The following is a 19606-nucleotide window of genomic DNA, read 5'->3' on the forward strand; positions in this document are numbered from 1 at the left end:
TACGGATGGCCCATTTTTTAGATGGATGCGAAGAGTACATTCTTGGTACAATTTACATTTAGCATCAAGAGAAGTAAATACATGACTTAGTATTAAAAATTAGTTATCCTAAGCATTCCGAACACATATTCAAAATGTTTTATATACATCAACCTTTAGACTTAAAGCTATTAATAAACATTGGTAATGAGTATGGAAAAATAACAATCATGGTCACAACATATTACAAGTAATCATATAGTATACTCATCAAAATTCCTAGAATTATCCAAATCCTTTGACTTTGGATTCCTTTATAAAAGAGGTGTCCTTTTTCAATTGCATACTATCAATTTCTTCTATCCCCTATTAGTTGTAATATTTCTCTGAGTTAGAAATAGAAATGACTATAGTTGTCTTTCATGCCCTAGAAACTTGAACCATGGCATTTAGGGTCAATGTAAAACCTAAAAGGTGGAATAGAATCCTGAATCCAATGGGCGATTTTCCAAGGGTAGTTATTAGCAAGGTCATAGGAGATAAAATTTCAATTATGACTTCACCTGATGCACCAATAGCTTAGTTATAAGGTCTTTCATTGCTTTTCTGTCTACAAAAAATATTGGTTATGCAGAGATTATTAGCCTTTATCATAACATCTTTGACCCTACATGGCTAGAGGGATTGGAGAATGTAGTACTTAGTATTAAAAATCAATTGATAATTCCCCTCCCAGAGGTTTACATGAGTCACACTCCAGGTAGTTTAGGGAAAGCTAATGTTCATAAGCATCCAATCCTATCAATTAGGGACAACGTTATGTTTTACCAAGAGTGGCCAAAGATGGAAGCCAATATCAACTTCCTACTTCACAAGTGAGGGATCATGGAGGAACAAAACATAGAATGGCTTCAAAATTACCTGAACATGTACTTTGTATACATTGAACCGAGGGTTGATTTTGACAATCTTAATGATGTAGAATTCATTCTCCCAAATCTATACAAGTCTAATAAAGAAAAGACAACATATGTATTTCCTCTAGGGTGTTTGACGATAAATATAAAGGAAGCATCATAAATCATAATGGTATGTATGAAGAAGGAGGAGGATTACAAATTTATCTTTAATTTATGGGTAACAGGTTTGGTATAGATAGCGGTATAATAGGCAATCATGTAATCTCAGGTCTTCAGGTAGTTTTCATATGAATTTTCTAGGACCAATTACTTATTTTAAGGTTATAGAAGTTTTCAATTGACTTAGATAAGGTTTCGTTAGATTCCTTTTTGATATTTCTAAGAATCTCTAGTTTCTGTATAAAGATATGTTGAATTCTAAAGATCTTTGGATTTTCAGCAGACCAAAGACTCTTGTCCCATTTTTCCCTACCTCTTTCTATTAGGGGTTACTTTTTTGGGATATAGGAGCATTCTTGTAGACATTCTAGCAGCAATTTGAAGCTCCTTTAAGCTTCTTTCTATTTTTTAATTCAATTTTGTAAATATTTGTTGCTACATAATAGAATATTGAATATTGTGTTTCTTGTCTTGTGTCTTGTTGAGAGCAAATAGTATGAATTATTTTTAGATAGTTCATCTCTTTGATTCCCCTTCATTAAGATGAAACTAAGTATTATCAATGAAAAAATATTCATGATATGGAATCTTAATCAAACATTAAGCAGTTTTTGATATCTTCTCTTCTTCCTTTTAAGCTTTGTATGTTGAATCTACATCTATTGGTGAGTAATTGAGGAAAAGACCTTCTTGGACTAGGAATAGATAGACACTCTATAGTGACATTTGGTTATAATCTAATAGTAACATAAGGTTAAAAAGAAGAGAAAAGTTCAAAAGAATGGACCTAATGGAACTTTAGATCTTTTTAATTGGCCTTCTATTTTCATTAGGTTTGTAATTTCCTCTTACTCATTTGAAGTTTTGAATTCTTGGAGATTTGGGTGAGAACCCCTCTATAAAGTTTTGTCTAAATCTTTATTTCTTTCCTTTATATAGTCATTTGTACCCTATAGGAGCTGACCTTGGCAACTATTAATCAACTTCAATATGTTCTTCCTTTAATCACTTAGAACATAGGCTTAAGAGTTTTCATCTCAATCTTTCACATATCATCATCATCTATATTTTCAAAACTAACTATCAGTACTCTTATTAATGCAATCAAATTTGGATAGGTTAATTCATCATTTGGATTAAAATAAATCTTAAAACTAAAATTTAAAAAATCAATGAGTTTATCATCAATTGTGCCTTATTTTCAAGAAACTATGTGTAAGGAGATTACATATTCAGTGAGTAGGAATCAAAAACTTTAATTATAGTAATAGTAGAACCGAATCATACAAGATTAGAAAATGATGGGATAAAATAATGAAAATCTTGTTTTTCCTAATGTTACAAATGTTTCATATGAGTTTTAGCATTATAATAGAAAGTAAAAGGAACATAGAAAGAAACATCTTAGTGGTAACTTCAAGAAAAGAGGACCAATGAACAAAGGAATATATGAATGAACACATTTGAAATATTTGAAATGTTAATCAAAAGACATGTATATGAATTAATTGTGGTAAATAAACTAGGGTATGCCCCTTTTAAAATGTAATTTTATAGGACAAAAATCCCAAGCAAGACTAGAGGTTTTCTTCTCCATTCTTTCCTACCAGTGCCAATTTGAATGTAGAAACAATTTATTATTTTTATTTGTGCCAGTGGGTTTCAAAGTTGTTTCCCAACATTAAGATCAAATAATATTTTGACCTTTGTAGATTTTTTATAATTTTCCATCAATCCTTTGAATCTCCCAAGGGAGTCTCCTATCTACCAGAGAATGCTTTCATCAATAAGTTTGACATGGAAGTTTATAAAGGAAACCCATTTTGGAATAATTTGAGAATTTTGGACTTGAGGACTAAAATTTGGTTTCCATTCAAATAATTGAACATATTGACCTTCTAAAAAGAATGGATTTATATATAGAAGATAAAATTTTAGATCAACAGTTTTGCATTTAATAAGGAGAGTATTAATGAGAAGGTTGGTAATACTTACCTAGTCTTCTAGAACTCATATCACTCAAATGAAAAAATGAGTCAGAAGAGAGATATTTCCACTCTATTTTACAAAGATGCCTTGAGAATTGCAGAGATCCCACATCCCATCCAAACGGAGATTGCTAATAATCATGGTTTGGAAATTTGTTAAGGGAAAAGATGTGTCTAACTATTGAGGGAAATTTTGATGTGGATCTGTCGGGTGTTTATTCTAATTTGGGACCCTAGGGATTTTGAACTCCTAGTTATGGTAATAATTTTTGGGAGAAATATTTTTTTCCTCATAGCCAAGCAGAATGGAACTAGCCCCAATTTCTACTGAAGGGATTTGGGTAGAAATCACCCATAGTTTCTTGTTACTTGTTAATCCTTGCCTTAGATCTAGGGGGTTTCTCTATTCAAGAGCCTAGAAATTAAAAAAATTGCATTGTTTAGAGGGATAATGATTTAGAGGTTAGTTACCATGTCATTTAGTCACGGTAGTAGTTAGAACCCTAGCCCCTTTTGTTGAAGTGGGATGATCTATTTCCAAAGAAGAGAAAGAGTTACAGGTGGTGATCACTACCTACACATTTGCAAATTTATCTACCCAAAATGGAGAGGAATCAACATCACCCTAAGGAGTGACCATTGACCTTCTCTGTTGCTTTCTTATTTTTGCATCTTTGTAGAGATCTCCCAAACATTATTCAAATTTGATTTAATATAAGATTTTATTTTGAGAGGATTATAATAATCAATATTTAAGAAAAAAAATTTCTATTAAGGATTGATTTACATATATATAATAAAAATTTGAAATAGTTTTTTGCATTGTCTTAATGCTAAAGTATGAAACATGAATTTTCATTATGGGATTAAAGTTGAAGAGTGTTGTGATGAAGAGGGTTTCCACAAAGAATGGTTCCCTAGAACCATAATAGGATATGTCATCAATGCATAGAGGATTGAGTTCTTCATTCAATATGATAATTTTATAATGAATGAATGGACTTGATAACCTCTTTTAGAGGAGTTATTTTTTTTCTACATATTAGACCTACATCTCCATTTAGTCTACCTCGATACATTCCATTAGATTTGGTTGTATACATGTTTGAGAAAGACTGTTGGTAGATGAGTTTTTTCATTGATAAATTTGAATCTCCTCTAAGTCAACAATAGTTTTTTGAAATCTAATTTCCTCATACTCAAAATCTTCAAGCATGTTCTTGTGCCTAGTTACGTCGAGCTCAAGATTGGGTTAATGGAAGATGGATAATAAAACAATGGTATTGAATATGTCATTGTTTCTTTTATGTGGAGATCCACACATTTTTTGGTTTTAGTCTTTTGTATTAGAAAATGAGAGTGATTATCTCCTAAAGCAGATTATTATTTTGTATTGGAAAATGAAAGATCATGTTTTTTGTAATAAAATGTCTTTTAGATCATTTCTATGAATAAGATAATACATCTCCATGATGTAATAATAATTAGTGATTATTTATCTTCATGTTTGTATTTTTATAAAAAATTATTACAAATTCATAAATCTTGAAATGTATTTTCATTTTCTCAATTGTTCATCTTCTTTGTTTCTTCTATATTAATATATTTTTCAACATACTGAAATGTTTAAAGTGTTTGTATCCAGCCATGGATGCTTTATACACACATTTAGATACATATAAACTTATTAATTGACCTATAGAATAATTTTATCCAATTTGTTATTCTACCTCGTAATAATAATCTTGATTGGTACTATATTTCTCATGTATATAGATATATGCTACTCAATTTAACATTACTTCTCTCCAATCATGCATACTTTATCTATAACTTTAAATACATATGTAATAGTGATGATTGCTATAATATTTCCCATGTATATATAAATATATGTTATTAATTAATGTTATTTTTCTACTAGCTATGGTGAGACGTAGGTTGAATTTTGAATTTGAGGAGGCAAGAAGAGAATACCAAAGGTAGTATCAAAGAGAGTATCATAGATAATACCATAGGCATCAACAAAAATAATAGGAAAAAAAAAATAAAAAATTTGAAATTGAACAAAAACTTGAGTAACAAAAAATCAAAGAGATAGGAAAATATATGCCAGAAGAAGGTTAGAAGTAATAGTTGAACAATTAGAAAATGAAAATTGAGATCAGGAAAATGTAGAGGGAAACAATCATTGACGTACTTCTAAGAGGCTCCTTCTTCAAATCATAGAGAAGTGTTAAGTACAACATCCTAAAGCCCAACTAATTGACATATACAAGTACCCTAAAAATACAAACAATCAAATAAATATTGAGAATGAAGGCTCACTATATATAAAATGCGTACTAGAAACACCACAACATGAAAGTGAAATCCATAGGAATAAAGAAATTGAAGGTGGTATACGAAACATGTCTAACCCAAATGGTATGCTTCAATCTAAATTTAGAAGATTCCAAATGCAATTTAGACATTAGATAGATAGTTCAAAAATACCAAATATGTATTATGTTTGTGAAGAGTCATATATGAGAATGAAAGTATATTGCACCAATAAGGATCCCATATCAATATATGTTGTCAAGAAAAAAAAATTCATAGGTTTTCATCTTTAAATAATATAATCTTGGCTCTCAACCATAAGAGATTTCTTGTTTGACACAGGTTGAAGAGATTTTGATCGTACATGTTAGCCCTATACTACAAGTTACACATGCAACTAGCAGACAATATAAGTACAAAGGGCACACTATTAGTTTTCTTTAACATGTAGAAAAAGTATTAAAAATATTGCCACATACAATAAATTATTTACTAATCATTATTATTTGCATAAGGGATCAATGTGGTGCACATTATAACTTTACTGTAAATAGGGATAATGTCTACAGAGCATTGAAATACAAAGTTGAACATGATATATTTCATGTAGATGCTATAATAGATGAAAGTACTCTTAATGAATTACCAAGAAATATGGATGAGAATGTTTTTGATGGATTAAAGATGGTGCACATGGAGTTTGATTCTAATGAAAATGAATTCATATTCATGGGTCCACTTGTGGAGATAGATGAAGATAACATAATTGACCACACAACCTTTATGGCTTCAAGATTGCCTAATGCTCAAAGGGAAATAGAGTTAATCCATGCTTAGGTTAATAATCTTGATATAGATCCATCTACTTTAATTGAGTGAACATCTATAGGTGCACCATCTATCGAAGAGTATGTCACATTGGGCTTGTTGGATATGGATGTCCTAACATTATTTCCAAATGGAAGTTGTGATTCACTAGAACCTAAAATAAAATGAGTACACTTGCATGAATTTTTGAATCTTATTTGATGAAGTATAGGGATCGTCACTTTGGAAAAAATTCCATGGTTTAGGTATTTTGTGATGAACATGATAATGCGACATCATGCACAAAGTTCAACAGTAATTTTTTCTTAAAGGAGTTTTCAAGACATGCCAATTAGCATGAATAAACTATGTCAACATATGGAAAATATGCCACGTATTAATCTTTTGGATTGGCTAATGGCGTTTGGCACAAGTCTAAGAGGAAAAAGATCATATTGGGCTAATGTGAAGAAAAATTAGCTGACTTGATTCACCAACTTGGTACACCTACAATTTTCTTCACACTAAGTACAAAAAATATGTAGGGCTTTGATTTACATGCACTAATTCATGGTACACCACCTATTGATCCACAAGAGGCTCAAAAATGGAGAAGAAAGAATATCGTCTACTATGTACATATAGTTATATATTACAAGCACTTAAGGAATAATATGTTTAGGAAAGAAATACTTTAATAAGGTATGAAAGTGAAGGACTTTTGGTGTAGATATGAGTGGAAACATCGTGGTCCACCTCATGGTCATGGATTCTTATGCCTAAAAGGGGAAAAAATATGGATATGATTAATTGGTCAAATAAGGATGAATGAAAAATTGTAGAGAGATATTTTGACTCCATTATTCATACATGAAATCCTAGACTTGATCGTCATGAAATAAATATACATGTAAGTTTCATATTATAAATGAGTAAAATATTAAAATGTGTTGTTAACCTTTACTCAATACAATAATATATGAATTGTCATTTTTAGGCATTCAAGAATTTTGGTCTACATCCCCGCCTCAAGAATATAACACAACTAGCTGAGATGGATATTAACCAAGACTATGAACATATACTCAATTGTGTTGAAAGACACATGATTTTTGATGAGGGACGTGAATGCCTTCATTAAAAAAGAGGAAGAATGGTTTGCAAATAAGCTAAAATTAAAAAAAATCATATCTCAATTTTCTATATCACCTTTTTGGACAAGTTGAGTTAACAAAATATGTATTTACTAATGTTTTAGGTATAATGCACCTTAGCGATTGAATTTGGGGGGTCGAAGCTATACGAGGATACTATATTGGGTGATAAAATATTTGAACCTACAAGAAATGATGACAAACTTAATACACACAATCGCTACATATTGCAATTATGGAGGGCAAATATTGATTAGAAACCTATGCTTTCAAGACATGCAATAATCAAATACATTGCAAAGTATGTAGAAAAGGATGAGAGAAGCTCTAAAACATATCAAAAAATGTTGATGTATCTTTCAAATGTTGAAAATCTAGATGATTTAGCAGCACAGGTATACCTAAATATTTTAATAGAGATAGTTGTAGAAAGAGATATTGGAGCTCAACAAACATGGCATATACTATTAGAATTTCCATTGGTTGAGTGTAGAAAAAAGTTTGTTAATCTAAATGTCTCACATGAATTTTTTAAACCTATAGTAATAAATGATGAGGAAAATGAGAATGAGCTCACAAAATCCTTTTTTGATGGTTACAAAACAAGACCACTTTGTTTGGAAGGTATTATTTTGATTGATGTGTCAAGACTCTCAATATATAATTCTAAAAAAAGAAGATAATAAATGGGGTTCAAGGAAGACAACAACTATTGTTAGAGTTTTTCTTAGGTATTCTTCTATTCCTCTATGTGATTCTAATAAGTGGGTGGAATTTTGTTTGTCTATGTTGTTACTATATAATCCTTTTTGAAATGTTGATAGGGACATTGGTCATGATGATTATACCATGATAGCAAATTGGGAGTCACTTAACTATAATCCTTGGCATGTCCAAAGATAATTAAATGCAAAAAATGATTTACCTTCAAGTGATTTAGAGATAGAGGACATTGGAGGAATTCAAAAAAATACAACAGAACACAGGTGGGAAATCTTATCCATGTTATACTTGTTGGATCTACAACTATTGAGAGTTTAATTAGAACAATTGTTAAATTGTCATTGATGTCAAACCTATTTGTACACCCAAGTGTCAAACCTACTGGAGAGGCATTCACTAATAGTGTAGAGTGCCATATAATTTTATTGATGAAGAGGATTTGAAAAGTAGAGATCATGAGATGACCTAGTGAAAGGTTGAGTTGACATGTGTAAGAAGATGTGTGATAGTGTACATGATGTTGCTATGGTGATTGAGATTTCTCTGGCATTGTTGTCAAAGAGGGAGATAATACTATTGTAGGAAGTTACCATAGAGAGAGAGTTGAAGATAGACAAGGGGATGAACATTGATGTTAATTAAGACATAAACAAAGAGGGAAATCATATAAAAAGAGGGAGATGATGAAGGATGTTTTTATCATTGAAGCTAACTACATGAGAATCAGAATGTAACTAAGGATATTACTAAATATCTACCTATTACACACAGAGGGAGTTGAACCCTTAAGGTGTTGTGTTACTTTTGGATTGCATGGTAACTTAAGGGTGTTGTCATCAATACCAAAGAGGGAGATTGTTGGATCTACAATTGTTGATATCTTAATTGGAACAATTATTATATTGTCATTGATGTCAAACCTATTGGTAAAACCAAGTGTTGAACCTACTGGAGATACATTCATGCTAATAGTGTGAAGTGCCATATTATTTGATTGATGAAGAGGATTTGAACAGAAGAGATCATGATATGACCTAGTGAAAGTTAGAGTCGAGATGTGTAACAAAAATGGAATTACAATGGGAACTTGATAAGTTAGTACTTGATAAGCTAATGTGTTGTTCAAATAAATACATTAAATGTAGGATGTAATGCCCACCCATATTTTGTTTTTTTATTATACTTACAAAACTCTTTTATGCCTATTTCATAGATGTGTTGGTTTCAAGGATATTATTTCATAACTTGGACTAGAGATATATCAACGATGATTACTTAGTTGATTATATTCCTGTTAGAGTAAATAATTATTTATTCTTTTACTTAAGTTTACTTAGGTTAATGCATTTAGTTAATAGTTGTATTTGATAAGTTGTTGACAACACAGGAGTTTGTTCCCTTCTAGTGTATTCCACCTTTTTGTGGAAGTATGCTTAGTTGTTAACCTTATCTTCTAGCATCTTCTAGCTTGTTCTACAAGCTTCCATGAGGCCTTTATATTTGGGCTCTCTCATTGTATTTTCATAACTCAACTCACTTTAAATACATTTTTCTTGTTTGTAATATCTTCTCTCTCAAGTTCGTTTAGTGTTTTTCCAAGCTCCACCTCTTCCTTCCTTGGATTCCCTTCAACAAGCTATCTGCATGTAGGTGATCTCAGTGCAATGTGGAGTTGGATTTCATCAACTCCTACATCATATCAGAGCCTCCTTGCTGCTTCTTGGTTGAAGGTTTTTTGAAGCCACAATTCGAAGACACAAACCCTAGTTTATTTGTGCATTTTTCTTCAATCTAGAGGAAGAGCATTTTTTTGGAGCACTTTGGGCCTAAATGGATGTTGCCACTGAGTTTAGAAGGCCCGTTAGAATCAGGATTCATATAAAAATTTTCAATTTTTGTGACAGGAGCTCTAGGAGGCAAATTTTTTTAGCCAGGAAACAGATGCAATTTTCTTGCATTTATTGTGATTTTAAAAAAAATGCAGGGCCACTACTACACCACTGCAGGGCCATTGCCATGCCATCAAGGCCTTGCCACATCTAGTCACACCTGCCTCTAACCACCGCAGCCTGACCACCACTGACAGACCACCCACCACCCATCACAGTCGTGGTGCCGTCGGCATTTGCAACCACTATGGCCACTGTCGCCTACCACTGCCACCACTCCATGGCCCCACAACTTCCTGTACCTAACACATATGTGGAAGCCTCTTTTTGTGACATTTGGCACATTTTGGGGGTGACATGTGGAAAGGGTGTCACCTTGGCATCTGCCACATGGCCCCTACCACATCACCTGCCATGTCATCATTTTTGCCACATAGCATCTTTTTTTGCTACGAAGGTCCAAAAATTATCAATTTTTTTATGGTAGCATGCTGATGTTAGCATAATGTCAGCCTACATCAACACCCTTGCCAGGTTCTCTAGGGTCCTTTTTGACCTACTTGTAATTTTTTGGCAATAACTTGAGCATACAAACGTATTTTTCCAATTTGAAAGAAGTGCTAAAAAGCTGGTTTTGAGATAGAGACATTAGTGTAGGTATTTTTAGGTTTTGACGTAGTTTTGTTGCTCATTTTTAAACTTGAAATCTAAATTTCTATTTTTGACTCTGGCAAGTATATCTTTTGTGTTCCATGTTCATTTTTTGAAAATGTTATATTTTTGGAAAGCTAGTTTTGTCATCTTTTTAGAAATGCTATCATTTCCTTCAGATTTTGCCCCATGCTCTTTCTATCACATTTTTGGCATTTTTCTCTAAGGTGGATATCTTGGGTGTTCCAGGTCCAAGGATCATTTTCATGGCATAAGATCTTTTGTTTTGGGTTGTATTATCTTTTGTATTAGCATTTTTCCTTTTGTAATCATTGTAGCTATCATTTGTAAGCATCTTTATGTAAACACATTGAGATAAAGTGCGACTCTTGCATTTTGAGTTCATGAATGTTCTTTTGAGATAGTTGTACTTGCACTTTTTTATAAAAAACCATGAGGGAGATAGTTGTTTGCTACTTTTGTGCCTTCTTCCTTTTTTCCCCATGCATAGTCAGTGTGACCATGTCTTTATAGGTGTTTGTACCTCTTCAACTCTCTCGTCATTCTTGGTTCTATCTGTAGAGGATTTTGGCCCACCTTTTTAGTTGCATATCATCTCACCCCATCTGCATTAAGGTGGGGTTGTTCTATTTTTCTAATGCTTCTATGGTTCAATGGTTCTATAGTATGAGCTATGTATTTAGTGGTTGATCCTATATACTAGGCGATTGTAGTGGCTATGTATTCAATGGTTCATCCTATATACTAGGCAATTGCAGTGGCTAGCTACCTATGTATTTTGGTGAGATGGATCATCTGCCATATAGACATGCTTAGTTTGTGCCTTCTTCTTCCATGGAGGTTCTTCAAATCAATAGTTTTTGTAATGCCTCGCCAAGGGACCCAAAAGAAATGACCTAAAGTTTTACTAAGTTTTTCAAACATTTAAAAAAAAAAAAAAAACCTGAAGATAAATCATACACATAGTAGTATAAGCAATAACATACAATCAACCAAAAGCATACACAATAGGTTACATTTCTTGAGGATCCCATGACATTGAATTACATATAAATCTAATTAACACTAAGTCTAACAACTACCACATCCACATGAAAGAATAATAGAAAGTCCAAAGTCCATAATACATATTGTTCTAAATGCCTCTTGGCAAATTAATTCAGAATACTCAATCATCCACTATACATGTCACAAGGTATGAAAGGCTAAAAGAATATACATATGCAAAAATAAAGATACATCATCCCCGTCGAATCCATGATACAAAGTATAGTGAAATAAATGAAACCATCCACTATACATGATACATCCATCCATCATAAAAGATATAAACATCTAACATGAAATATAACTATCCATCATAAAACACATCTAACTAAGTGCACAGTTCCTCCCAACCATTAATAGCATCATAAGACCATCATGGGTCCTAGCCATCGCCCACGCGTAACATCCCAAGTGACTGATAAGATCATCGGTACTATAGTAATAGGGACATCACTACTAAACATACTACAACATAATCATAAAGAAATCTAACATACAAGAATACAACATAAGATGATCCTACAAGTAGATAACATCACCTATCACATGCTAATCATCAATATGAGGAAATTCATTAGTAAATAACACCATCTAATACATGATAAACAAGCATCCCAAGAAGCTCCAGCGACGGTCACTGCGAACAAATCTCAATGGTAAGAGTAAAAAGTACTATCACCTGACCGTGTGAAACTTGAATGGCCCACTCCCAACCATGCTGAGGAGATAGTCTCAAGTCCCAAATAGAATATCAAATCACATAACAAAAATACTCCAGGAAATCATAAAAGTATACTAACTCAAAAGTTCAAACACATAGATCGACATCTAGACCCAAAGGCACACAAGACACATAGGAAACCTACTATGTAAGGGAGAAAGTGTCATCGCATGAAACATGTAGGAGTTACCTTGGTAGTTAACTTAGGACTCTAGGGTCCCTAGTGATCCCTATGCGGCCACCAATATCCTCTCGTACTAATGAGGCATACTATGGAATGGAAGGTCATAACCAAGTATTCTCTCTACTCCCATCCTAGTTTGTACTAGCACTTGAGGCATGGACGAAAACATATAATTAATCTTATTAGGTTCATTTAAGTTAGTATTTAGTGTAATGTTATCACTTATTAAAAAAAATTATAATGAGTTCCCCTAGCAGCCACTTAGGGCCCTATCCCCCATTGCAAGCCACTTCTCGACACTACATATAGATAACCCACCCAAGCTCAATAAAAGCACAAATCAATAGTCACATAAGATCACCTCAGTCCTGTACAAGCGACTAGAAAGCATCAAAAGATAATCATAATGATCACAATAGTTCTCAATAAGAAATTGAAAGACATCAAATAATAAATCACAATATCCATCAGTTCTCAACAAGGAACTGAAAAGTATCCCAAAGTAAATCACAATATCCATTGGTTCTCAACAAGCAACCGGAAAGCATCCCAAAATAATACTGATTAAACACTCCAAAATGGTCAAGTCAAATATGTCAAAACATGACATCATCAAGAATAAATCATTCAAAACACCTTAGTCCTCTCAAAGCGACTGGAAAGTAAATCAAATATAACTGATCGATGACTCAAAAATGGTTAAGTCAAGTATCCCATAAACATACACCTTAGCTTCACACAAGAAGACTAGAAAGCAAAAACAAGCAATAAATACAACCATATCATAGAGCATACCATCACATTACCATGGTTAGGTTAAAAAAATCGAGATCAAAACATCAGCATGACATCATAGACATATAACTCCTAAGCCTCTAGTAAAATCCTAAACTGGTTAAGCTAGGACAAACCCTGAAACCTCAAAAGCACAACATCAAATAAAACAGTACATTTTTCATAGTTTGGGTTGATTTGAAAGCACATGGTTTCAGTATACTGTAAGGTTTCAATTTTTGTTTTTAGTGTATGTTCTCATGTAAATATTCATACAATTCACCCTTGCATTTGACCCATCCTTGTTTTTAAATAATTTACCATGTTACCCCTATTTGGTTTTAGGTTGATTTTCTAAAATAATATCAAAATATTTATCATCATTATAAAATGAATTCACTTCCATTAAATTACTCCCTTTTAGTTCGATCTCAATTGAATTCCATTGATTAATAATTCATTACATTACTTCAATTATTAACTAATCTTAATTTAATTTAATTAATTAATAATTTATAGAAAACCAATTAAAATTTAAATACATTAATATTTAAGTTAATAAATAATAATATAACTAGTTAATAAATATTATTAAATAATAACCAATAACATTAAAATCTTATTAATTAAAACTTACTAAATAAATATGAAATTATCATTAAACTTCATTTATAATGATTATATATTAATTTTAAAACCTATTAACAAAATTACTAAATAACACTAAACCTTATATTATAAAACTCATTAATATATATTAATATTAAATTATAATATATTTATGAATTTATAAATTTAAAAACAACTTTTAAAAAAAAACCCCACATATGAATAAATGTGGCTGTTAATATTAGCAAGGTTGTGTGGCCTACCTTCTATTGCACGACCTGCGACGGTAGTCACAGTACCTCTGATAGCGGGTACAATTGTCGCCAGCAGTGCAGGTGAGTGGGGTAAAACCCCCCCTCCCAATAAATATTTTTTTTAATAAAAACTTTTAAAATTGATTCCCTCTTCAAATGTAATAATATGCTTCTTCTTTTTTTTGAAAAGATTTTTGTTTAATAATTAAACAATCCAACCCCCTAATATATATGTATAAATACTTTTAAAAAAAAAAATTTATTTGACATAAAACCCCATATGTATTCTAATAGGATGCATATAACAAACCAATCGATTTTTTCAATATAAAATTCTCATATTAATCAAACCCTTCTTGAATATAATTCTAATTTTCTTTTACCTATGGACCAGGTTCCAAATTGATTTATTTTTCTTTCAATCATATCATATAGATGATATTCATAGATTCAAAAAAGAGAATGAAAGATTCACACAACAAGATTCAGAGAGTCATTTCCAACAATCATAGAGAAGACAGGATTATCTAATAATCATAATTCTAACTAGGTGAACAAAATTCAAGAACCTACCTAGTTTTGATGCTAAAATCGCAACGCCTAGAAGATTTGCGAGAGAGTTCACTTCTATCTAAGGACTTCTCTCCAACAATTTTCTAAAATTTCTCTTCAATAATTCACTTCCAAAATTCGCATCCCAAATCATCTCCTCTAAAAAATGAACCCTCTAATTGTGATAAAGAGCCCTCTCCTTAAATCGGGGCATTGATTGTGTGTTCACCCGGGAGAACTCCTTGCTCACAACCCTTAACTGAATATTAACTTTTATTAATCTTCCTATATCCCTTCTCATGCACGTTAAAATAAGTTATTAAATAACTTTATTTAATTTTCCACTTGACTCCTCTCTAAATTAATTTATTAATTTTTAATCCCATGCACACTTTATGCAAATTAAAATATCTTTATTAAGTTCACATATTTTATTTAATTAATTTCTCATGTTTTAATCTCATACATGCATCATGCGAACTTAAAACTTTTTCATAATTTAATATCTTTTCACTTCTTAATTTATTTTTGAAACTTAATTTGATAAAATATTTATTAACTTAAATAACAATAATATTTAGCATTTATTTAAAAATGAACTCTAAATATATAATTATTAAATTAAATAAATATTATCACTTTCTAAATTTGTTCTTATAACTTTTATCTTCAAATTCAATTCTTTTTATTTAATTAATTTCTCAATTAATTAAATATAATCAAATATTAAAATGTCATAATAATTTCTATTAAATTAAATTATTAATTTAATCTTTTAATTAGACTTAATTAGTATAAAATTCACCAAAGACTCATAAAGTAAAATACGAAAACCCATCATAGTAAAACACCTAAAAACAAACTAAAAGGGTTAAAATCATGAATTAACGTCATCCAATGCATTCAGAGGGTACATGACTCAAATACTTGTTCTAATCTTCAATTAGGACAAACAGCTTAAAGGTTTAAGATTTGGACTTAAGAATTTATCTCCCCTCTCTTACCATTGAGATAATACGATAGGGTACGCTCATCTTGGCAATTTAGAAAAGTCGATACTCGGTACCTGCAACTTGCATAAAATTAATGCATGTACAAACACAATATTCTAACCTAAGCAGGCAATGGCAGAAAGTGGTGCATTGTGTAGATCCCGACTAGCAAGTGACTATGACTCCCTTCCTTGACCACGTCAGAAATGCCATACATAAATAATACAAACATGCACACCATACACATGCAGTATGGGGTAAGTATCGATAAGAAGACACATAATAATCCATCTAACTAATCATCATCAATAACTAAAATCATTGAATAATCATCATGCATACATGAAATATAGAGTAACAAGTAATCTCATCATATAATAAACTAAATGTAAAAAAATCTGATAATCTCAAAACAATAGTACTGATCATCAAACATAAAATTGGCCTAAAAGAGTTCGACAATGATAACAAAAATGTGAACTAGGGGTAGGCACTATAGTTTTTTTCTAATGATAGAATTTGCAACTTCTTCACGCTTTAGTGATGCTGTTCATGATCACTCTTTGTTCCTATTTTATGGAACATTCCTCTAGTTGGAGGCTTCTTTAGTCCTTCACTAGGTTCTTACCTCTTTTTGGGAGAGGGTTTTTCCCATGATGTTTTCCCTCTTTCCCCATTTTCAGAAGTTGCATTTCTTTGCATTGTACATGGGTACCTAACATGGCCTATTGTTGGGACCCATTCTACATTTCATCTTAGTTTGTGAGCTTAAGGCATTCCCCTAAGTTGCACTTAAGGGGGGGTGTTAGAGTAAATAATTATTTATTAATTATTTATTCTTTTACTTAAGTTTACTTAAGTTAATGCATTTAGTTAATAGTTGTAGTTGATAAGTTTTTGACAACATGAGAGTTTGTTCCCTTCTAGTGTATTCCACCTTTTTGTGGAAGTATGCTTAGTTATCAACCCTATCTTCTAGCATCTTCCAGCTTGTTCTACAAGCTTTCATGAGGCCTTTATATTCGGGCTCTCTCATTGTATTTTCATAACTCAAGTCATTGTAAATACATTTTTCTTGTTTGTAATAACTTCTCTCAAGTTTGTTTAGTCTTTTTCCAAGCTTCACCTCTTCCTTCTTTGGTTTCCCTTCGGCAAGCTATTTGCCTACAGGTGATCTTGGTGCACTATGGAGTTGGATTTCATCAATTCCTACAATTTCATGTGTTGTTTAATGGTTATGGTTACTAGTGCATTAATGATGCTCTAATCATTCCTAGTTAATAAATGTGATTTATTCCATAGCAATGTTAGATGATGCGTTAATGATGATTACTTCATATTTGTAATGATGCATTTTTTTATCTAAGCAGTTGATGTTTGACTTATAATTATTATGGTACTTACCTCATACTTGCATGTGTATGGTGTGTGTGTGTTTATTTTAGCTTTTTGTTTGTTATGCTTGATGTGGTTAGGGAGGAAGTTGTAGTCACCTACTATTCGAGATCTACACAATGTACCACTCCCTACCATTGCTTGTTTAGTTTAGATATATTTATATACATGTACATGATCATCTTTTATGCAAAATTTAGGTAATAGGCATTGACTTCCCTGAATTGCGAGGATTAGCGTGCTCTATCATAAAAACTCAATGGTAAGAATGGGGAGATAATGTCTAGGTCCAATCTCAACCATAGCCTAAATACTTGTCTTGTAAAGAAGACTCATAACTGACTTTCCAACCATTTTGAAATTTGTGAGTTTATCCTTGTCTGTGTTGTTTGATTTTGAGTTTTGGTCTATTTTGGTAATGTTTCTCTTATGTGGATTTCAATATGTGATTTATTTGGTAAATTATTTAATTATAATATTTAGGTTAATCATATAATTAAATATGATTTGATTAAAAAAAAATTATTAAAGCATGAGAATATTTAATTAATTAAAAAACTAATTATGTATGTGCTTTAATTTAAAAGTCTTAATTTAGAAGTCTAAATTTAGAAGTCTAAATTTAGAAAATTGATTAAAGAGAAATTAGAGTATGATGATATTGAGTTAATTATAAATTAATTAAATATGTACTTCAGTTTAAAAGATTTAATTTAAAAATTTAATTTAAGAAGTTGGAAAATAAGAGAATTAAAGTATTAAAGATTTAATATTGCTTTATTATAATTATTTATCTAATAATAATTAAATTAGAGTTGCATTTAAACAATGAGCTTTAATTATTATTATTAATTTAAATAATAAACTATGCTTTAATTAGTGCTTGTACTAATTAATAAACTAGAGGAAAATAAAATATAAAAGAATGAAATTTAAAGACAAAGTTATAGTTTTTTTTTTGAAAAAGAGGGGTAAAAATTATTCAATCAAGTCCAAGTTATAGAGCAAAGGCCAAAGGCCCAAAATAACACTACATACTCATGTCCTCTAGAAGCAACTATTCAATGATTTCACAACACTCAGAAGGTAATTCATCCCTACCGTTAATATCCCATCCAACCACATTCTCTGAAGCCCACTTTGCTAGACAATCTACCACTCTGTTACACTCATGAGGGATATGATGAAAGGAGACAGAGTGCAAGGAACTAGAAAGATTAAGAATTTGTCTGGCTTGAGATGCAAGTTGCCAACTAACATCCTCCAACCTCTAGTTATTCAACATATCCACAACAATCTAAGAGTCAAACTCACAAATAACCTTCCACCACCCTAAAGAGCAACCTCACTCAATAGCAACCTTGATACCCAGGGCCTTCATCAAATTATTAGAATGTTGACCCTTGTAAATATAGAGGAGAAAAACCACACCACCATCACTGTCTCTACCAATAGCTCCAATACCAGCGTGACTCGGGTTCTCCTGAGAAGAACCATCTATATTGATCTTCAAGATCCTAGTCGGGGGAGGAGACCACCTCCCACCCTGACTAACCCACTGCTTAACATGGCTAGGTATATTGCCAAGAGTGCATCCCCGACTATTATCTCCTAGGCCCAAATTCTTCACAATAACTTGATCCCCTGGAGCTGTAGTCTCAAATATATCACACTTTGCAAAAATCATTTCCTAGAGCCTATTAAGAATCATCTTCCATAGTTGGCAGCTTCCTAATTTGGAACCACAAAAAATTTTGTGATTTCTTTCCAGCTAAAGGTTCTAGAGAATGAAAATAGGGCCAACCATCCAAGCAACCTATAAGAAAGAAGTATTCATTGGAGGTCTTCCCAAGATTTCCTAGAAATCAATAAGGGAAGTAGCATGAATACACCCATGACACCAAGCATCCCACCATCTACGCCATAACTCTCTCAAAAAAGGGCAGAGAATAAACAAGTCGGATGCACACTCCTCATTGTGCAAACAAAGAAAGCAAATTGAAGGCCCCTGAAAACCTCGTTTGCGAAGATTCTCCCAAGTGAAGCACTTCTTTTGAGCTAGTAGCCATAAGAAGAAATTGCATTTGGGACAAGAAAAGTTACTCCAACCCTTTTTCCACCAGTGCACTTCAACCAAACTATGTCAGTTCCTATCAAGTGAAGAATAGCCCTAAGCCACAGTAAATTTACCTTTAGAACCAGGACGCCAAGCCAAGTTGTCCCTCCAATTAAGGGAGCTGCAAAACCTATTCTCCAAAACATTAGAAAGGAGGGACAAATCCTCATCTGAGCCACTCATAGGCCATTCCTATGAATCCTTCCAACAAGTCACCTCAACCTAACCCAAGTGTTTGACAGTCTTAAAATGGTCTACCTTAAGCCAACCATCATTAATAAAAGTGTGGGAAAAGGGAAGAAGCTGGGGAAAGCTAGAGATAATGGGAGGGTGGCCATCCCAAGAGTCT

At 32.1% G+C, this 19606-nt stretch overlaps 1 pseudogene; it reads right to left on the reverse strand.

Moving 5' to 3' along the window:
* Positions 1-18828, reverse strand: part of LOC149533125 (C4-beta,C20-epoxidase-like) — a 138196-nt pseudogene extending 119368 nt beyond the window's left edge.
* Between the last annotated feature and the right edge of the window lie 778 nt (positions 18829-19606).

This window comes from Cupressus sempervirens, chromosome 10 (genome assembly GCF_028749045.1).
Source record: "Cupressus sempervirens isolate cs-2001-9-10 chromosome 10, ASM2874904v1, whole genome shotgun sequence".
Lineage (NCBI taxonomy): Eukaryota > Viridiplantae > Streptophyta > Pinopsida > Cupressales > Cupressaceae > Cupressus > Cupressus sempervirens.